Below are 15,707 nucleotides of genomic sequence, written 5' to 3' on the forward strand. Positions count from 1 at the left end.
TGTGACCTATGACATGAACAATTCACTTGTAAAACCAATCAATTTGTTGGGCACCAAATATGGAGTATACAAACCTTACAATAAGCTGAATGCATATGTGTGCACAGCCTTCAAATATTATTTTATTGCAGCACCTTGTGATTTACTGACAGCAGTCAGTCTGCTTGGGCACACATCTGCCATCAAGTAAAGACACTCTGAGTAACACCAAATACCAAATAACAGTCTGCTGTCCAGGCAGGATATTCATGACATTTGCTCAGTTGCTTGCAACAGCAACAGCCATGGTTGTAGACAGCTTACAAAGCAGCAAAGGGATCTCATATTTGAAAGGTATCAGTCAAGAGTAGGGTACAACAACATTACCACAGCATTGCATACACCATGGAACACACTGGAGACAGTTGTCAAAAGGTGGATTGAATACGGGACAACAGTGCTGTTGAAAAGAACCTGACGTTCCTCCAAAAATGATGACAAGACATGTCAAAACCTGGTCAGGGAGGCTGCCAGGAGACATACAGCAACACTGAGGGAGTTTCAGGAATCTCTTGCAAGTACTGGTGTGGTGTGCTACATGTGAGAACACTCTCCCGTATTCTGCATACATGTAGCCTATGGGGTATGATCAGAAGATGGAAGCATTTCCCCCAAAAAACATCCAGGGGTGGATACAATTTGCAATACATCCCATCAAGTCTCCCAAAGGCATGTGTGAAAATGTGATATGGTGTAATGAGACTATGGATTGACCTCACAGCCACAATACCAAAAAGTATGTATGGTGCACAAGCAACACCCCTCTTAACCTGAACATCAACATCCCCATGGTGAATCATGCTTGTGGCAGTGGCCTGCTGTGGGGATGCTGTTCTAAAGCTAAACCTGGGCCTGTAGTCACAGCGGTGGAAATTATGAACCATTCCAAATAACATCTACGTCTGGCCCAAATCCAACAGGTGTCTGCAAGAACAAGAGGATGGGTAGGAAGGGTGTCAGCCTTCAACATGAGAAAGACCCAAAGCATACACCCAAAGCTACCTAAGAAAGGCTCCACCTGAACATACTCATGGTTATGGATTGGCTCAGCCAGAGCCAAGACCTACACCAGATAGACCAACCCCATTGCAACCTGACAAGGGCTGTGCACATGAGCTGTCCTTGCAATCCGACAGAGTTGGGTGATCTTTGCACGGAAGAGTGGCCAAATAATGCCAAGTCAAGATATGCCATGCTGATAGACACCTTCACAAAAGAGTGAATGTTGTAAGTCAGTTACAAGGTGTTTCAACAAAGTATCATTTTTAAGGGTGTGCACACTTATGCAACTACCATATTGTACATATTGCAGTCATTATATTTTACACATAACACATTTGTTTATTGATTGGATTGCACAGGTCATATGTCACATGAAAGGTGGGTAACATATTTGAATGCATTATTGAGGTGTCATCTCATATATTAAAGAACATGGCATGTTAACAGAGTTGTGTACACTTAACATATCCACTGTAAGCTTAGAAGGTTGGTTGTGTAACAGAAATTGTGTGACCATACATTTACTGCTGGTTTGGAGGTCTGATACTCAAATGTATGTCATTAATCAGTGATGTCACTCCTCAGATCATCCCAGTTATGTATAAGACAAACACAGAGGTTGTGAGAAACAGAGCAAACATATGAACCAGACAGCTATACATCCCGTGAGGATCTGTACAGTTGTGAGGTATGTTCTGTAGTACTTGTCACTGTGCTATACAGGTGAACAGAAATGATGTGTACATGGGTGCAGTCTGTGTTGGAGAAGGGCCATCACCTCCTAACACTAATCACATATCCAGGAGCTCTATATTGTTAGTTACATGTAGTAAAACTGGCTGCAATGCATAATTTTGAGGGCCGTGTGTCATGCATGCCACTATCTGGGTAATGTGTGGCCTGTGTAACAGATTTGTGCCACCTCAGTGTGTGTGTGTGTGTGTGTGTGTGTGTGTGTGTGTGTGTGTGTGTGTGTGTGTGTGTGTGTGTATGTGTACCAGCCTAACTCAAAGTGCAGGTATTAATGTACATATGATGTCTTCCCCTCACAGGTGGTGATGGGGTTTGTGGTCCCTCCCACTTGGAAACTGATGTCATTATCTCTGCAGACTCTGACAATGATGATAGGAATAGTGAGGTACAGGTCAGGTTGTCAGGGGCTGAATCTGTGCCATTGGTTGGCATCCCTCTCTTGTTCACACCATCTCCACACACAGTGACAATGCCCACACATACCCCATCACCAGTGGCCACAGATGCTGGACAGGTGGCAGGTGGTGGCTTTGAACAGGCTAGTGTGGTGACTATGGCAGGTGTGAGTGTAGACACTGGCCATAGACAGAGTGCAGTCGAGGTCCTACACAGGCAGATGGACAGGGGTGCTCACAGGAGGACTGCTGTTCATCAATCGGCTGTCGCAAGTGCCACAGCAGGAGTCACAAGACGCATGTTTTGGGCTTTCATGGATGCACAGGCATGTAGTGAATGCCACACCAGAAAAATACTCAGGGTGGTGGATACAACTCTTTCTGATTTATGTGGCAACATGCATGACCTTGTTGAGGCCACGTGTCAAAATACTGAGGTCATGAATAGATGGTGGGGTGATACCTTGGCAATCCTCGACCGTGGCATGTCTGTGCTACAGCATGTGGTGGGAGATGGGCATAGACCATGTGGATGTAGGTCAACACCAACAACAGCTGAGAGTCTACAGGGCTATGCACCTTCACACTCCCATAGGAGAAGTGACACCAGCACTACCAAAGGGGGGGTTGCTGTCCACATCACACCAGAGCAGGCCATGGGCAAATGGTTCTGTCTGGTCCTATCAGGGACATGGATCCTGCAGACAGCAGTCACCATCAGGAAACAGTACTGCATTTGGCCATGGGCCTGGTGATGCCAGTGATATCCCTGGCAGGACCAGTTCCTGTGTTCGTGGCTGTAGGCGGTGAACTGGACACCCTGCTATGTATGGTCCAGAGCTGTCCAATGTACCCCTGTGTAACGGAAGCTACATGGTGTGACTGTGTGTATACATGCACACACACATCTGTATCACAGACAGGCCATCTCCAGACACACACAGCACCTCTCCACAGACCATCTATTGGATACCCCTCCAAACACACACACATGATGTTAACTGTATGGCCCAGCCTAGGCCTCTGGCAAACCTACACCATATCCTGTGCATATGATGATACCTGCGCCACATTCATGTCATCCATACCATCAATGCAGGGACATGCTAATATGGGTCTGATACACAGGGTGAATATAGTACAGTGTAGCTATGTAATACTATGTAAGGTGCTGTCTGCTTGCATTTGTTATGAGTACACATACAGGTGAATGCACCTTATTATCCAGGATGCATTATTGCTGTTAGTACCACTGACTAAATGTAGTCTGATATGCTGTATTCTGTTTGTGTTCCAGGTGTATGTGTGTGTGCAGGCTGTGGCCCTGCAGACATTCCCAAGAGGGAGTATGGCAGAGTGAGAATACACTGACCGTGTTATAGGCAAGGTACAGTTTTATATGTACGTGTACCAGGTGTGTGCATGCAACAGTGTGTAAGGGACACTGTTGTCAGACAGTGTGACCTTACATACATATCCCTTGTCACAGACAGGTAGCCTTCAGACATCAGCTCAGTGTTGTGTAGTACCACAGGCTCATACATACAGAGCAGTTTACTGCAGTACTGTCAGCAGGCCCCTCACAAGCTTAGCCATTACATTAACTGCAAAAGTTTCACCTGTCAACACCTGTTGGCCCTGCCATTTCTTTCCCATACACTCAACCCTGATGAGAGCATGCATGATACTGTGTATGACAGTTTTGTGGTATGTATTCCTGAGTTCACCGTGTGAAACAGGGAGACAAAATGGTATATCCTTTGCATACACACAGTAAGGACTGACACATGGATGTGCGCGGAGTAACATAAACACAGTTGGCAATAGACAGATTAGTAAACCTACATTTCCACCTTGATGTACTGTCCTACTACATATGTATGACATGCCCCACATAGATTATATGCAGCGGACATAACACACTACTTCTTACAACACATAATGTTCTGAGTGCCTTCATGGATGGTGAGATAATCCACCAGAAATAGGAATGTGGAGTCATGTATTCCTCCTACAAGCCTGAACAAGTGATAGTGTAGCAGACATTGTATCAGCATGATGTTTCACTCAGGTATGATGCCTGATGCTGGCATGTGTGTCACTACACTCACTGTGGCCAATTTGGCAACAATATCACATACATCGGGGTTGTTAAGGGACACAGACCACATATAGGTTGCAGACATCTGGATATTCCATAGAGATCTGTACAGAGGACTGGTATGGTGTGCACAATGGTTTAACATGCTCTATGTGAGGCAGATGCCTTTACCACGCTATATAAAGTAATGCCATCGGGAGGTGGTAAACAGGTGTGGAAGGTACACACATCAAAATGGTATCAACCAAACAGGATATGATCTTTACCCAAAGACATACACACACACAGTTGCCAATATTGAGATTAGAACCCCTTCCTATCTACTTATTTTGATTATAGTGTTACGCATTTATCAGAAGCACCATGGAGTTTACATGATTTCCTTTAGTCCCAAGGTCCTTCTAATGTGAATGACATCGGCAGGTCTAGTAAAGTAGGGTGTTGGGAAGTTTACAGGGTGGTACACAACTCAAAATGGTACAAGACACACAGTGTATTATTCTCACACAAACACATACATGCAGTTGCCAGTAGTGAGATTCGATCCCCTACTTATCTAGTTATTTCTTTTACAGTGTTATGCAGTTATCCGACACGCCACAGAACTTACATGATTTCACCTCGTTCCAAGGTACTTCTAAGGTGAATGACATCAGCAGGCTTAGTAAAGTAGGATGAGGGAAAGTTTAGAGGGTGGTACATAACTCAAAATGGTATAACACACACAGTATATGATTCTCACACAAACACACATACACACACACACACACACACACACACACACACACACACACACACACACACACACACACACACACACATAGTTCCAAGTATTGAGATTAGAACCCCTACCTATGTAGTTATTTCTAATATAGTGTTACTCAGTTATCAGATATGCCTCAGAGCTTACATGATTTCACCTCATCCCAAGGTACTTCTAAGGTGAATGACATCAGCAGGCCTAGTAAATTAGGGTGATGGGAAGTTTACAGGGTGGTACACAACTCAAAATGGTATAAGATACACAGTATATGATACAAACACACACACACACACACACACACACACACACACACACACACACACACACACACACACACACACACACACTTGCCAGTATTGACATTAGACCCCCCTGCCTATCTAGTTATTTGTACTATAGTGTTGAAGTAAACTGTTACAAGTGTCAGAAAGTCTGCCTTAAGTTTTTCCCTTAGATCTTGCTAGTCCTTTCTCTCCTGCACTTCAAATAGCCTAATAGCTTTCTACTTCAACAGTTTTTTTATCAATTATTCTAGCACACCTGACAGCCATCAGCAGTAGTCATTCCTCACAGAATTAGTTCCAGTTCTTAGAAGTTATGACCACCCCTCCTGCCATGATTAAAGTGCAGCTCTCTGTGCTTTTGCCCATTAACCTGATGCACTTGGGCATTCTGAGGCACTGTTGCAACTGCCTCATGTACACAGACAACCCTGTTCTCTAAACTCCCAACACTCAGACTTGTGAGAGATACCCTTATATCGCTGAATTGGAAGATATGCACTCTCCAGCAAAGACTGGACTAGCTGGTCAAGAAAAGAAGGGTCAACACCTGCAACCCACCACATGGAACACATACCCCTCCAGAACACCCGCTATGACAGCTCTGACATACAAACGATAACCACACACCCTCCTTCACAGAGGTACTCAATAGACATACACCCAAACAGCAGAGACCACCAAGACAAACATCCACTCAACCACCACAACACAGCACAAACCACAGGACACATATCTCAATTACACAGTGTGCCCCTCAACCTAAGCTCCAAAGGCTAACCACCTTGCTCGATACAGTAATCATAGTTGACTCAACAGTGAGGCACACAGATGTCCCATTCACTAGGTTGAACATGGAGGAGGTAACAGTAAGCTATCTATCAGATGCCAGAATCCAACACATAACACACCCAGTTAGGTCACTTCACAACTACAAGCATGACTCTGTCATTGTCCATGTGTGTGAATGCTCTGAGATGAATGCATCTCCATGGAGTATATTAAAAGAGACACAGTGGAGCACTAAGATTATGTAGGCCAGGCAGGTATGACAGTAGCCCTAAGCAGTATACTACTGTCACCCAGAATGATACCACAGTACAAACAACAAATGACTGATTTCAACAATTGGTCTCTCATGGAATTCAGTATCTGTCTGCTTGGGATGACATGATTGACAGACTGTGATGGCTTGCCAGAGATGGCCTGCATCTGTCACCCCTGGGTTTCCAGGTACTGGCTATGTGTCTTGCCACCCCTATAGTGCATTTTTAGTCAGTGTTCCAAACCAAATTACCACCATATCAGCTATACATATATGCAATCTGAGGGTAATGCTGCTCAACACTAGACATCTACAGCTTGAGTTGCAGCCACTTGAAGCACTCCTCAAAATGGAGAATATTGACATTTATGCTGTAACGGACACCTGGTTTACAACAGCATTCAACACCCCTGCACTACCAGCCTATAACTCATTCCACACCTGTCAGCCCCAAAACATGGACCACATCTACAAAGGTGGTGGTGTCTCCACATTGATAATGGATATGCACACATCCAGAATAGTATTCCGGCATAATGCATCTGAGATACTTCAGGTACAACTGACTTTGGTTAATAGTGCAATCCAAGTCATAGCCTGCTATAGGTCCACATCCATGTCCCTAGACTCTCAATCCACATTCCTCAACACCCTGGAATCTATTAAGGTCCATTCCAACACTCTAATACTAGGAGAGTTCAACTACCCCTTCATCAACTGGCTAAGATACTCAAGCACCAATACACTGGCCCGACGCTTCCTGGACTTCATCAGTTCCAATGCCCTGGACTAGCTCATTCTGGCACCCAATACAGGAAGCAATGTCATTGACCTGTGTTGATTACTAACATATGGGACCATTGCTTGACAACAGTAGTCAATCGCAACCTGGTCAGATCCAACATAGAGTAATTACCATGGAAATCCACATCTCAGCCACACCCCTGCAAAGGTAACCATCTTGAAAAACTTCTCCAAATCTAACGTTGGACTCATAAGAACAGAGGTGGCTAACTTCACAGCACCCATGCAAATGGAAAATACCTACATGACTGCCGAATCATACACAAATGCACTGTGCAAACATATACATCAATGCATAGAACTAGCCATACCCAACAGAATCATGACACTCTCCTCCAAACATTGGAGGCCAATCTGGTGGTGCCCTGCCATTAATAACCTGTAGAACAGGAGGAAGAAACTGTTGCAGAAAAAGGTGGAATCCCAAGAGTAGTAAAACTCCCTTATTAGCCTGAACAACAACTTGAGATCCCTCATTAAATCATCTAAAGCTGCCTATGATGGCAGAATTGCAGCAGACACTGACAACAATCACAAATCCTTTAATAGTTATATCAAGAACCTCCACGTCAATACCCAGAAGTGCTCTGAGTTACTGCACAATGCTGCCTCCTACAGTGAGCCAATAGGATATTGCCAGCATTCTTGCCAACACATTCAGTGCCAGCTTTGCCCTTCTCACCCCCCTAGGGGAATAATCAGAATGCCAGAAGAATGTCAGGCACCCAGGATTACTGCCACCCTGGTTACACCTGCATTGTCCATGGGCAAGAAAACAGCTTCCATGGAGCTCCAAATTATACCTGACTGTGATCTACATGAACTACAAAGATACCTGGCACCACATCTGTGTACCCTGTTCAGTCACAGCCTCACCACAGGCTTTGTCCTTCCCAAATGATGCACTGCTACAATCATCACTCTCCATAAAGTGTGGCAACTACAGACCCTTGGAATTAACAGTCCAGTAGCCTGACAAGTATGATATGTACAGCTTTGGGTTGGGTTGGGAGGGTGGCTTAATGGATAAGGTGTTTGCCTTGCAAACACAAGGTGCAGGGTTTGAGTCTCACAAGGGATAACTGGCTAGGCTTAAAATGGCTCGCAGGGGCAGTTAGCCTAGTACTAAACTATGAACCTATGAACCTATGGAGTGCATCATCATGGACCTGATCAACAAACATATAGGTAATCTCTTAACACTGGACCCCACACAGTTTGGCTTTGTGAAAAGGAGAACATGCCTGCTCAATCTGGTTGACTTCTTTGAGCCAGTCACCAGGGCTGTGTATGACAGTAAGGTACTGCATACAGCCTACATCAATCTGTCTAAGGCTCTTGATACCATTCCTTAGGCAGGAATTATGGATGAATCCACCAAACTAGGCATCAACCCCTATATAACTAGGTGGGTTGGAAATTGCCTCACAGATAGAACACACAGTGTGAAAGTAGCACGCACCAAGTCAGACTGCCAGGCAGTTACTAGTGGAGTCCCACAGAGATCAGTCCTGTGTAGTCTCCTGTTCAGCATCTACTTTTCAGGAGTCCAGGCAAACACAAAGGAACTCTTGCTGACCAAGTTCACAGACAACTGCAAGCTGGGATCCATCATTAACTGCACAAGTGATGCAGACATCCTACAGAAAGGCCTCACTGAGACTGCTGACTGGTGTGGAAACCATGTCTTGAAGCTTAACACCACAAAATGCATCATCAGCCCCTTTGGTAAAATCTCAGTTCCCATTAAGTACCACATCAATGGGAGCCCACTGAACACTGTAGGCATTATAAGAAATCTGGGGGCACAGGTTAACAGCAACCTCTCCTTTAGCCACCACAATGCCAGTGTGTTCAGGAAATCCTTCTATGTGGCACATCTCATTACCAAGGTTTTTGCATCCAGGAAGAAAGAGGTAATCATCTCTGTGTACCCTTCCCTCATTACACCGATCATCAAGTATAATGGTCCATTTGGCATGTACCTCACTAGACACTTGCAACAGCTGGATAGGTCACAGAAGTACCTCACTATGAGGATCTTAGGCATTGAACACATCTTACACAGACTCAAAAGACTCCAGCTATTATCTATCTCATATCACCTACTTAGAAGCGATTTCTGCTTTACTTGCAAAGCCATATCTGATCCAGCTCTTTTAGAAATGCTCCATCTAAAGACATCCCAATCTCCCTGCACCACACACTGCAGGGACCTCGACCTCATTACCACAATCAACACAACATGCTGGAAGGACAGGTTCCTCACCGAGACTGCACATGCCCTGGAATAGACTTCCCATACATGTCAAGCAAAACACCTAGATGACCCTGTTCCAGAGAGATTTTGGTGAGTGGTTGGTTAATAAAAAGTTCACCCAGGGATCACTCCAGTGGCTCTAGTTGATGAGGCACTGGGAACTAACGATGGGTGGCACAATGGCAGGGCACTTCTATGGGATATGCTTGTAACAGCTCCAGGGCCATTAGCCTAGTGCACAGCTATGAACCTATAAGGGGAGTGACATCAGCATGACTGACAAAGTAGGCTAGTTGGTGGGTAACTCATCAAAATACTTCTTCCTATAACCATATACACTTATAAACCCACACACATATTTGCCAAATCTGAGAGTAGAACCCATGCCTATCTAGTTATTTGTACAATAGTGTTATGCAGTTATCACATGCACTATAGAGCTTACATGACTGACAACTGGCCAAAGGTGCTGATAAGGGGTATGACATCATCATGCCTGATAAAGTATGCCAGTGGGTGTGACATTTATCAAAGTGCATCTCCCTACAAACATACACACTTTCACACACACTTAGACACCCACACACACATTGCTATATTTTAGAGTAGAATCCCCTGCTTATCTTGTTATTTGTACTATAGTGTTACGCAGTTATCACATGCACTATAGAGCTTACAGGACTGACAACTGGCCAAATGTGCTGATAAGGGGTATAACATCAGCATGCATGATAAAGTATGCCAGTGGGTGTGACACTTATCAAAGTGCATCTCCCTACAAACATACACACTTTCACACACCCTTAGACACCCACACACACATTGCTATATTTGAGAGTAGAATCCCCTGCCTATCTTGTTATTTGTACTATAGTGTTACACAGGGGTTCAGGTGCCTAGGCAGCGAGACATTTCCCTGTGGAACATTTGACTGGGGACACATGCCTGAAGTGACATTCAGCTGCAGAGAAATATGGCTGTTTGCAAATTCCCTGTGGGAAAAGAGAAACATATGCTGGCATGCCCACAACTTCAGTAACCAAATGCACAGGGGAAAACAATGTCCATGGTCCCCAATGGAACATGAAACAGCAGGCAATATGGCAGGCATCAACAGCAGGCTGGCCAGAGGGCATGTCACTGGCAGTACAAATGCAGTGCACAATGGGCAGTGCCTTTATAACTGGAGTGTGTGGACCACTATCCCCTTCACAGTGTCTAGGGAACATTACCTAAAACACATACTGGAGCATAAATGTGACTACAGTATCCTGCATGATTTCCTCCATGCTGTAGCACACTTCTACATGTTGTAGTTACATAAGTATGTACTGTACACTGAGCACAGCACTCATCACTTCTTCTGCCACCATTCATTTGGTTATTAAAGCTGTGAGCATGGCAGGGTTTACTTCTCTTTGCCCACAGGGAATTTGCAAACAGCCATATTACTCTGCAGCTGAATGTCACTTCAGCCATGTGTCCCCAGTCAAATGTACCACAGGGAAATGTCTCGCTGCCTAGGCGACTGAACCCGTTACGCAGTTATCACATGCACTATAGAGCTTACAGGACTGACAACTGGCCAAATGTGCTGATAAGGGGTATGACATCAGCATGACTGATAAAGTATGCTAGTGGGTGGGAAACTTATCAAAATACTTCGTCTTACAAACATACACACACACTCATTTGCCAGATTTGAGATTAGAATCCTCGTGAAGCTAGTGATTTGCACTGTAGTGTTACTCAGTTATCACACACACTATGGAGCTTACTGGGCTGATAATTGGCCAGAGGTGCTGATAAGGAGAATGACATAAAGCAGAGCAGTGACATAAAGTAGAGCAGTGGGTGTGAGACTTATCAAAATACTTCTTCTTACAAACATACACACACACTTATTTGCCAGATCTGTGACTAGAACCCCCATCTAGCTAGTGATTTGTACAATAGTGTTACACAGTTTTCACACATGCTACAGACCTTATTGTGCTGACACCTGGTCAAATGTGCCAATAAGGAGAATGACATCAGCAGGACTGATAAAGTGGGACACTGGGAAGTGTTCAGGGTGAGAATGGCCTAAAACTATTTCACCTAAAAACACACACTCACTTTCACATACATAACTGTTACACACACACACACACACACACACACACACACACACACACACACACACACACACACACACACACGCACACACGCACACACGCACACACGCACACACACACACACACACACACACACACACACACACACACACACACACACACACACAGAGTTTCCAGTATTGGGATTAGAACCTCTACCTATCTAGTTATCTGTACTATAGTGTAACACAGTTATCACACACACTACAGAGCTTATAGGTGTGATTAGTGTCCAATGCTACTTCTAAGGTGAATGAAAGCAGCAGATCATGTGAAGTAGGGCAATGTGAAGTGTACTGAGTGGGAAGAGTCTCCTAATACTTGGATCTATGGAGATACACACACAGACAGTTGATGTGATATTATAAAATCAACCTCAGTATTGTTACACAATGGGGTTCATCTTTTATGCTGTCATGTGCAACTATTTACAACTGGTATGCCACTGTCCACAGCAGGACATCACTGTATGCCATTCAGGGTATCCATGTGTGTGAATCACTCTGTCTGTGTCCTCCTGTGTCTCTCTCTGTATCACTGTCTGTCTGTCAGTTCCCCACATCTATATGTGTGTACATGCTTGACATATGTTATCTGTTGCCCATATATATGTGAATGTATTCCACACAACAAATGTAGTTATATCACATACGGGCCACCTACAGCTAGCTGAGGGTAATCCTGTCTGATGTGTGGGTGTGGGGACAGTTGAGGTGTACATAGCTCCACATGCATGGACATATATACACAGTGCAGTCATATATTCCGATGTGGGTTCCAACATGTCCTGTGATTTAGTCATATACAGTATTAACCACACATACACATAGCTCATTGACCCCTGCATGTTGTGGACAGGCAACATGTTTTCATGTGTATTGGTATAGCCCTGCCAATGTGTGCTATGATGCTATTTCCATGCAAACATATATGTTACTGCATTTGTGTGGGCATATTGGGGGGTACACCTGTCAACTGTATACATTTGCACAGACTGTGCTGATATTTGCTTTACATTTTGGTTCCATTTACCATACTATTGTGCTCTGTCTTGGGGACTGGAGGCATATCAGGAAAGAGCACAGGTCAGAATGTACTGGCATACATTTGAGTTTCAGACTTCTTACCCTTCATAGCCATACTGCAACTGCAGGTCCTGCTGTGCTATCACTGTGTGAGTCTGTAGGGGGTTAATTAAACACTGCCATGATTTGTGTGCCTTTACCAGACATTTCTCTGTGTTTTTCTATAGCTGACTTCATGTGTGGGTGTGAGGAGTGGTTATGGGACCCCCACCCTGACATCCATGCCTGTGACCTATGACCCCCCCCAGTTAGTTGTCCCCACACATATACTGCAGTGGGATTTGCCACCTTGGGTACTACTGCATAGTGTGTGGAGGCCAGTTTTGGCCAGACATTTCCTGGTGTGCCACATAGCTGTCAGTTGTGTGCTGCTATCCCAGTAGGCCATCCCATCCCCTTGCATGCATGCAGCATTATCATATATATGCAAGCAGAACATACTATTCTATTCATTTAATGTTAAGAACATTGACTTACCTTGTGCTTGCAGCAGTTGTGAGGATGGCGCTTGAGGGCTGCCTATGTTGGATGCACACAGAACACTGCCTATACATGGTAAGTTGCAGGTAATGTGATGTGTGTGTCATCCATTTTATTGTATGTGCGAGTCAGACAGAGGTGTCAGTCCCCAAGGTCTGTACAGTGTCAGTGTGTGTGCTATGCGTTGCCTCTTTGCCAAGGCTTGAGCATACTGGGCATGCCTCCTTCTGCCTATGGGAGTAGACTCAGGGACCTCCTCCTGTGAGTCCCTCTGTGTCTGTGGTGACCTTGAAAATGGTGGTGGGCTGCGTGGCTCTTCCCCATGCTGTTTCTGCTGCAGCTGTGTCCGCAGGATCAGATTGTGTAGCATGGCACATACTATGAACATATGTGCACATGTGGCTGGAAAATTCTGCAAGGCTCCACCAGATATGTCAAGGCAGTGGAACCGTGACTTAAGCATCCCAAACACACGGTCTATAATGATCCTGGTTTGTGCGTGTGCCTCATTATGGCATTCTTTTGTATGTGTGTGCATATCTAATGGGTGCCATCATCCAAGACTCCAGTGCATAGCCAGCATTCCCCACCAGATGGCCATCCAGGTATTCTGCTAGACGTTGGAAGAGATGTATATTGCTGGTCATCTCCTCATGGGTGATGGGGATGTAAATGTACTCACCAGAATGTTGTAGCATGGCATCCAGGAACTGCTGGAGTACCCTGGATGCAGATGCCTGTGAGACCCCCATGATGTCCCCAGTAGTTCTTTGGAAAGTACCTGTAGCTAGAATTCTTAAGGCTACATATACCCTGGTATCCACTGGGATGAGTTCACATCTGTTGGTTCTAGCTCAGAGTTGACACCAGCACAGCTCAGTGATTTGCTGAAGTATGTCTCTGTCCATCCTGTAGCACTCTACTATCTCCAGATCATGTAGCCCCTGGTATGATATCCTGGGTCAGAACACTCTCCTCCTTGGTCTGTGATGGTTGTCAGCATTATCTTCCTCTCCACCATCTAGCACATACTGATGGATAAAAGCAATGGCAGCCCCTAACATTTTCCAGTTGAAATTCCCCCACATGTATATACCAATGGTGCAGAGTTTGTGGGAAAAACCAGACTGTAAGGTGTTTCCATACTTTATACTGTTGTGTTAATGATGCTGCCTGCATGATTGGCTATGATACATTCCAGCTACCACCTATATTACTCACGGCTTTGATTTGGCCACTGTTAGTGTTAGAGGCATTAGTGGTAATTTGTGCATGATTGCCTTTATTCTGCTGTTGCCTTTTTTTTAATTATTTTTTACTTACATCTCCTCCCCTTTTCAGCTATGCAGCCACCTGCCAGCTGTATTATTGTGTGCTTTGCATGGCCCATTGTGAGTTGCAAGAGTCCCATATTAGTGATTTCTACTTCATTTCTCCTTTATTGTGCTGTTGGGTCTATATCACTTCGAAGAAACGCCAGAAGTTCGAACACCATATGTTCGAACTTCTAACCTCAAAGTGCAAAACCATCAAAGGCTTAGAACAGTGATTTTTTTCCCCAGGGAAAAAAACTCTCTGTTCCAGGAAACACACACACAACACAAGCACACCAAAAAAAAAAACAGCAATCCACACACATACACTTAAAATCCTACATCTAACCCTACACTAAACTGTACATACACTACTATCTATCCACTTACCTTAACCCAGACCCTAACCCTAAGGTCCATCACTATCGCACACTCACCTAACCCGCGCCCTAACCCTAATGTCCACACAATAGCACATTTACCTGACCCTGACCTGTAACTTTCCACCACAGTGCTGAAAATAGTGAAGCTGCAGAAACGGCCAACCAAATTCTTTCCCTGGGAAAGAATTTGATGTTTTGCGGCTTCACGATAATCAGTTTTCGAACTTCACAGTTCGAACATATGGTGTTCGAACTGCTGAAGTTTCAACGAACTGATAGGAACCCTTGTCGTTGCCGTTTATTTCTTTTTTTGACATCTCCTCCCATTTTTAGCTATGCAGCCACCTGCCAGCAGTATTATTGTGTGCTTTGCATGGCCCATTGTGAGTTGCAAGAGTCCCATATTAGTGATTTCTACTTCATTTCTCCATTATTGTGCTGTTACACTTTTTTACATCTCCTTCCATTTTCAGCTATGCAGCCACTTGCCAGCTGTATTATTGAGTGCTTTCAATGGCCCATTGTGAGCTGCAGAATCCCATATAGCTTATTTGTACTGTGTCTTGTTCTGCTATTTCCTTTCTTTTTTTCCTATATCCTTCCTGTTTAAGCCCTGGCACGCCAGACAGACCCATTTAGCTAGTGTAAACAGCAAGAAATGTCCCTTCTCTGGGCGTGAACATGCTCCTCAGTTCATGGAATAAGAGTATACAGCCTCAGACACACCCCCTCACTTAGCTTTGCTTAGCTAAGCACAAACTCAGTCAATGGAGTTGCAATGGAGTTACAGCAAGCATGACACACCCCCTTTTCATTTTAGTTGCTCCTCCTGCCTACACGATGGTGT

The sequence above is a fragment of the Protopterus annectens genome, chromosome 15.part0 (genome assembly GCF_019279795.1).
Source record: "Protopterus annectens isolate FY-2018-M chromosome 15.part0, PAN1.0, whole genome shotgun sequence".
NCBI classification, from domain to species: Eukaryota; Metazoa; Chordata; order Ceratodontiformes; family Protopteridae; genus Protopterus; species Protopterus annectens.